Consider the following 8,573-nt stretch of genomic DNA (forward strand, 5'->3'; position numbering starts at 1 on the left):
AGCTTCCACTATATCGCCAGTCACTTGGGAAAACAGATGGAGTTATTATTGGCTCGAGTGAAGGCGTTGAAGAAACATGCAGCGAATTAAAAAAATATATATTGTTACACATCCAAAAGGAAGAAAGAAAAATACTTTTTTTTGTTATGACTAAAACTATTTAAGACACCGTTTAAAAGTGAGGAAAAGTAATATCGAAAAAGATCTGCTGTCAATGTAAACGAAGTTAAAAATTCCATTTTAATTAAAAATGTTAAAGCCTCGTGCAGTCTCCAGTTTCTCTCTCACTCTCCCTTTTCCTGGATTTGTTTACAGTTGGATTAAGGACCTGGGACTCACCATTATAAGTAAATAAGTTACACCGGGGTCATGTCAACCTGCTGTTGGACCCATGCTACAGTCTCTCTTCCGGCTGCAGCTGAACACAAACAGCGACACAGTTACGTGCTCAGGGTTCAGACTTGTTGTCAAACTAACTCGTGTTTATGTTTTAATGCAGCACAACATTCATGATGACAAAAAGTAAAGACTTTAAACCTAAATGGAATATAGCAATAGCCTCATGTGATTTTTTTCAGATGTGGAACATAACAACCAACATATTCCCGATTATTGTCACTAAATACACATCTTTCGTATAGGCTACTGTTATCGTGCTGTGATTGATCTCCGTGATCTGGGAAAGTGTTTCTCACTGTCCAAATCAAAGTGTGTGCCCGTTTGAAGGTGTGTAATTGGCTTGCGAGGCATGTATGGAATTCCCAGATGTCTATGAAATTTAAGGAGGCCGTCGAGGTATAGTCTGTATGCACATAGAGGCTATTCTGACGTGTTGGGGGGAATGCTTCACAGACATAGTGCAGATTCATAAACAGCGGGTCCTGAATCTTGATACAGTTCAGCTTCCACTCAATACCAGATACATGAACACGGCTTATAATAAATGGTATGCATGACAAAAAAAACTAATCTTTTTTAAATGTCCAGCCCTTATGCAATGCAATAGGTTAAATAGGTTTCCTCTCCCCTTTTTTTTCAGCAGAGAGGAGTTGGCAATTGACACGATGCAGAGGCACAGAATGAAACCTATTTAGAACAGATGTTAGTATTTTTAAAGAAAGTCACGTGAAACGAGCAGATGTTCAGACTGCATGAGACTCGTGCAGCGCACTACTCTGCAGAGAGAGAGAGCTCGGAGGAGCATTGCTTCCACAGACACCGACCTGGAGCCTGTAGATACATTCAGACCATGCTTGATTCAAATGGATTAATAAAAGGGCCACCTGCAGGGAGGAACGTGGAGCCGGCTGCCCGCGCGGAGACGAAGGTAGGCTGGAAGAAGAGGTGGACATGTCTGTAATAGCCTGAGTGAGTGTGGGGCATGTTGACTTGCTTGTTTGTTTATTTTGCTGCAAGATATAAGATCAGGATGTTTTTTTCAAAAGCTTCCAACACTAATGGGCCTACTGCTGTCGAAGTGGCAAGCGTGTGGGCGTGTGTGTGTGTGTGCGTGTGTGTGTGTGTGCGCGTGTGTGTGTGTTTTTTTGGGGGGGGAGGGAGGGAGCTAAAGAAGGGGAGTAACTGAGAAATGGGCGAGAATGTATCATCCAGCTATTGGGAGAAAAAAAAGAACTGCATGACACATATAAACCCTTGACTAAACCTTTACGAGAACTGTTGTGTCATACAAGACCGATACCTTTAATTAGAATAAATAGACTAGATTGACTTCACTATATCAAATTACAATTTACAATGTTTCTCTTTTTTCATTATCTGAGTAACATGCCTCCATGTGTTAAAATGGAGCTCGCTCTGAATAGCTTTGTACAGTTATACAATTTGCAAAGTTGATAAGAAATCTATCGACATACCGATTTTAATAAAAAGTTATTTAACAACATACATTATTATTATTATTCATAATATTATTATTATTATTATTATTATTATTGACAATGCATTAGGCTGTACCTTGCGTTAACATTATAATTCTCGATTATGTCTCGATTTGTTTTCAGAATAAAAGCTCTCCGGTTTGTAACCAAATGTCGCACTTTATTCACGTGCATCTGCAGCTGACAGTTGCTTTATCACTTCAGATTGTGCCTGGTTTTAATTATATCAACTTGTTATATATCTTGTCATTCTATTTCTATTTATTTTTTTACATTTATACAAATCTTTATTTGATTAGTTTTTAATTGCAGCTTCCCTAAAATATTATGGCATAATTAATAATAATGTTAGAGCCTGTTTGAATAATTTATATAACGTGTATAACAATGAACAATATGATGACTTTAGTGTATGTTGTGGCATTAAAAAGTTTATTTCTGAGCTCAACATGTGCAGACTTTACATCCATTTCCACAATTTTAAGTGGAATTCCAGATGCTTTTCCATTTTGAGTTTCAGTGAGAAATGAAAAGTCCTCTGATTGGGAATCCAACTCTTTCCGGCCCAGTTTCATCCCCACCTTTAACAATACCTCAGAATGTGAACATTAAAGCCAGGAGTAGCTGCATGAAGATAAGATCAGAGAACTTCTCTTGAGGCAAGGAAACACAACAGAGGCTCAACAGAAACAGTGCATACTGCTTATGGAGTCTGCTGAGTATTGAACACATTAACATCTAATGCAGCTCTTTGTTGAGAGGGCATTTAGAGCAGTTGTGATCCACGACAAATAAATGACTCAAGCTGAAAACAGCCATATTGTGTATACCATCGACTCCATAAAAGGTGTCTTCGAAACTGAAAATCTAACTTTTTGCTGCCTCAAACTCTGTTGTTGGAGAAAAAAGGTTGAAGCAAAAAAAATACCAAGAAGTACATTTGAATACATATTTGGTGGGATATGAAATATAAATCATAAAATATAATTGTTGTGCGTCTCTGAGCAGATGGCAGCAACAAGTACCTGTTAAAGGTCCACTGACCTGTTGCTGTTGAGCAAGGGCATGCAGCAGCTGCACATACCTCAGATGACAGCGCCATGAGATCTGAAGATCTTATGAAGTGTGTCAAAGTATGAAACGTGGGATATTTCCACATCCGATCGCTGCAGAAGGAAGATGATGATGATGTTTCTTGTAGTTTTAGCGTGATTTGGTTGAAAGAGTTAAAACTGAAACAGCAAAATAACCAGCATTGTCAGATTCATTGAGCTTCTTGGTCACCAGATTTTATTTAGTTTTTTTTGCATTTGTTTAAGATTATTATCCTGTTTTAAATCAAAAACATAGAACCGTGGACGCCTTTCATTTCTTTTTATGCACACGCACAGGTGTGTTTCTGAGAATAAATGACCCACTGAGCCGAAAACTTTTTAGGAAATCATCAGGACCAAACGTGGTAGCATTGCCTGCTTCAGAACTCCCATTTCTGCAATCAAATGAAGATTATTTGGTGATAAAAGTTTTTACAAATTTCAAAAGAACAAAAAGTTTCAAAACTCATTTCCTAAATCACAGATTACACTCTTGATAATCAACTTTTGGTTCGAGAGAGTTGTCAACTAACAGGTGTGGAATCTAACTTTCATGAATATAAAACGTTGTCTTTATATCAATTAGTCCTCTAAAAACCTGGAATCGAGAAGTGAGAGTACTCAAAGCTGAAACACATTTGATGTTTAAATGGCGCAGACACCTGCGCTGCACTAACTTGATGTCTCTAAACATAAAACAACAAAGAGGGGTGATTACATATGTCAACTGAAAATGCGACAGCGTTTCAGGTCAGCGTTTCATGCAGTGAAAGGTGTACTGGTCAGGAAGAATGACGGTATGATTAAGGCATGCCATGTGATCATGTCCAGGACCAGAGATGTCCTTTGATACGCGTCCAAAGGGCCCCGTCAAGACGTGCGCACCTTGTGTTTAACCTTTGCTGCGTGTGGCGTGTGCCACCCAGGCTGCAGACAAGACACGGATCAGTGTGTTTCAGGGGAATGCACAATGATGTCACAGATAGGAAAAGGTTGGAAAAGACTTGGCACCTTTTGGAATTGGCTGGATCCCCATTGGCTCAGCAGAAGCGCTGGAATAATAAACAGGCAATCAGAAGGCACCGTGAGTGTACACAAAGGCATTGCAAAACTTTGCAAATAATAAAAGCAGATTTTTCACTGGAGGGGAATGATTATTTGTGTTCTTCAGTTGTCCATAAATAGAGGGCCTCTCACAGGAAGTATAAACATACAGATGTGAGTGTGGAGGGCAGTCGTAGTCCAACGCAGTGATTTCAAACATTCCTGTTTATGTTCAATCAAGATGGAGTATATAACTGTATCCCCAGTGTGAGCATGAAAAGAGAGAAAAAGAATACCTCACTATAGCATGTAAACTGTTTGATGAGCGTTTCACTCATTGTGGAAACTGAACCACACATTTAGTGAAGCGTATAACGCACACGCATCAGTTCCCTGAGTAAATAACCCAAAAGTTTAATATGTTTATATAATTATAAATTCAATACCATGTCTTTCATTATAAAAACAAAATCCGTTAATATGTCTGTAAAAGTAAAAAAAAAAAAAAAGTGATGTAAATAGTGGCAGAGCACAATTTGTCCCTTATTGAGGCAATGAGTGTATTGCTTGGGGGCTAATCGGGCTCTAATGCTGCAGTGTCCCTGCTCCTGTCCCTGAGGGCACTGCACCGCTCCCCGGGTATTAATCCCATTGCCTTCATTAACCTGCTGGCCCACCATTCCCACCAACACTGAATACCGGGACTCTAACTTCACGCTGATAATGGATGGGTTGTTACCATGATGACTCCTTATTCACTCGGAACCATCATAAATACTTGATTCTTATCCAATTTAGCAAATTCTTAGCGAGCATTGTGTGGAGTTTAATTGCAACAACTTTAATACAGACTTTGGTCATTTTGGATGAATAAAAAGGAACATGCACAACAAACCAACTTTTCAAAATGTTTAATGGATACTAGTGATGCATGAAATCACAAAACAGTATAATAAAATTTAAAAAAATGAAGGTGATGCCAAGCAAAATCTAGACTTAATTAATGGACTTTTGCATTGAGTAATCCATTCAAATTCCTCCCTCCTGCCTGTCATTGAAATTGAAGAGGCAATTCATTTCTTTGTTTTCTAACACAAGTCAAGTAGATTTTTAATTTGAAAATGTATAAGAATGCAGAAAGTGTGCTAAAATCAAATATATCACCAACAAAGTGATTAATATAACTGCCGAAACAAAACTATGTGGTTGAACTGCTTAAGGAGAATAAATAAGTGATATACAATTGGCATTCTGGACATCCAGCTGTGATGTACAGTAGCCTTTATAGAGTGAATGTGATGTTTTATCTTTTATTTCAAGATCTTCTGTAACCATCTTTGTGTTGCCATAAGTCAGTGAGTAATAAACAGGATACATTTTCATATGTGTTCCTTTAGGAAAGTTCTCACCTGGTTTTAATATGCTCAGCCAGTTATGACTCATCATGTGTTTCCTCACATCCCAACAGGAGCGTCACTGACTCTTCACACTTGGCGTCATGAGCCACCTGGTCGGATGACAAAGACGATGACATCAACAACAACAGTAGCAATATGAAGAAACAAGCTCATTTGTTTTTTTATATGCATATAAGAAGCTATTAGCTGTTAGATTTATGGTTTGTTTAGTTATTAAAAAAGAAATGTTTTTCATGCAATTTTTGTAAGCATTTTGTATTTTTCAGATTTAACTGACAACTTTGATCTAATTCTGAAAAGTGAGAACTTCAAGTTTGATAGCCTGAGCAGTTAAAAGAGTTTTAAATTATAAGAATAAAGTCGGTGTTGAGAGCCCAGTGATAATCTCAGTGTAAGTCAACATAAGCCTCTTCTTATCTCCTATCTCCATGTCATCAGGGTGCTGGCTTTGTTCTCCATAACAGAACACCGGCTATTTGTGACCTCAGTGCTAAATCAAGTTCAAAGAGGATGGCTCTTGTTTGGCAGATAGTTTTTCATAAGGGCAGTGGGAGAGCAGTGTTTGGTCAACCTCTGGCTCCCTCTTTGATTCGCAGCTCTCTGTGACCCCTGGAAGAGCGACACCACTTAAGGCCCTTCATTCAGCCACGCTGGTCAGGCTGATAAGATCTGGGTGATAACTGACTTGACTTACACAATATCCCTGCCTTTTATATTCACAATGGCACAACAAGAACATCCTTCATGGAGAATTCACACTCTAGTAAAACACAGAAATCAGATTAGATAAACGTTATATGACACATTAGGACCGCATAAGTCTATCACTGAGACACACGTTCACCCAACCTTTATTACCTTCATCATTTCCGACTATTTTGAGAATATGATTAATAATAAACTCATGGGCAGACGAACTGGTAATATCTTTTTCTTGTGTTTCTTAATTTAGTTTGCTTGTGAGTTTAATTACATTTTCACCTGCAACTGCATGATGGCATCAAATCATCTTGTGCATGAGTTCAGCTGTTGACATGTGTTTCTTTTGTACGTATCCATCCAAAGTAAATAAAACAGGGAATAAAGCTTAAACCTCTTGTGCAATTGATTCAATCCCTTCGTATCATTTGAGTAATTTGACGCAGGTGAATGGCAGCCAATCACAATCCCCTTTTTAAAATACATGAACAAGATCTACTGCGTGAAAAGCATGCAGTTTAGTTTGGGCCGTGTTCTGCTGTTTTTGTAGTCTGGTACCAGCGCACATTATCCAAGAGCAAAGAAATACATAACTTTCCACGGACGACGTCTGAACACAACTGGAAAACCATCAGGAAAAACAGTGCTGTGTTTACTTTGTATTACGAGTGTTTTATCACATTTTAAGAATGAATAATGCATTGTGAATAGACTGCTATTTTCTTTAGTACCAAATTCAAAGAGTTAATACAAAAAAAAATTCTCTGAAGCAGGAGAGTGGCCAATTATTTCACAACGCATGCAGTTTCCCGTGCTTTTACAGAAAGTACAGTGAGTTAGCGTGACAATCAAAAGAGCCACAAAGAGGCTCTTTACTGTAACCGTGACAATACACTGCAGAAGGTTCCAGTGTCCTTGGGAACATGTGTTTAACAAAGAAATACGTGCTAAAGTATGACTTGTGTTGCAGTGAGTCACCTTTTCTCAAACACGCATAAGTCTGCCCTGCTGTATTCATGTTATGTGGCATTTTGGTTCCTTTCCCTGACCTTTAACACTTGCCCCAGAGAGATGCAAATGCCCAAAGAACATAATGGCTCCCTTCCTGTGTAAAAACTAGGCCATGAAGGAAGATAATTAGGGTTTTCATGACAACAGGGTCCAGCAGGCTGACGGTGCCGTGTTCGCTTGCAGAACTTCAAACGGTATCAAAGCTCCACCAGGGCTAGTACGGGAGCTCTGGTTTGAATTAGGGAGGGACTTCCACAGTCTGCCTTCAAATTCAAGATCAATATGGAACACCCCCTTCAACAAAAAAAGGAGAAAAGGAAAAAAGGGAGAAAAGGGCCCAGCTAGTCCTTGTCCAGACAGACCAAGAGATCTGGATTTCATTAGAGACAATCATCTTATCTGTTTCATCTCAATGCTGCCCCAAGGATTGGCAGGCAGACCAGTGGGCTCTTTGCAGTTTGAGGAAGCCTGTGGATCAGGTCATTAAAACACTTCTGCCCCTGCTGCTAGTGATACAATATGTTCATGCTTTTGTAAATACAATTTCTTCTTTCAACCCCACAGGACACACAAAAAAAACAACTTTTCTTCTCTGTGTATATCCAAGGATGTCCACCGTTTTGAGAGGAGTCAGCCAACACGTTGTTCGTTTTGTTCTCAGGTGAAGCTTTCATGAGCGTCCCTGTTTTTCTCTTTCTTTCCAGTCTGTGTCTGTACTTCATCACCAACGCAGAGCCGGGCTGCTTCAGTGCTTCGGGGCTTGTTAAGGCCGATGTCACAGCATACGGCACAGACACCTGTTAAAGCAGCTCCTACAGTTATAGCTGCAACAGCACTTTGCTGAAAGATGGGGACTCTACTTCAGAAATTATGTCAGGTAGTTATGCTCTCTAGTCGGCACTATAAAAGGACATTTTATGAAATACATCATGTATCATCATGTATTCATGCATAAGTGTTTCTGTATGTGATATCTATCAGCACATAAGATTTTTAAGGAACCTTACGCCACATGATTATTTTGCCTATTCTTTTTTCTATCAAAACTTTTATGTTTAACTGTTAATTAATCTGGCAACCTACACATTGTTGATATCAAATGTATCTTCTGCTAATTGTTAAATGACAGCAATGTGTTAATTACTGAGCTTTGGAGATGCTGGTAGGCTGTTTTTAGTCAGCCCCTTGTGTCCAGTCTTTTTTGCTCAGCGCATACAGCTCATACTAGCTGGTTGACTGCGTGATATTTACCTTGAGACATGAGAGTGGTTTCCATCTAACTGTCTGGAAAGCGAAGAAGCGTATTTTCTAAAATGTCGAACAATTTCATCAAAATAAATGTCAAGCGTGCTTAAGCTCTGACGGCCAGCACTTGTTCTCTTTAGGAGGCCAGAGGGGACAGTTTAGGT

Source organism: Cyclopterus lumpus, chromosome 16 (assembly GCF_009769545.1).
Source record: "Cyclopterus lumpus isolate fCycLum1 chromosome 16, fCycLum1.pri, whole genome shotgun sequence".
Classification (NCBI taxonomy): domain Eukaryota; kingdom Metazoa; phylum Chordata; class Actinopteri; order Perciformes; family Cyclopteridae; genus Cyclopterus; species Cyclopterus lumpus.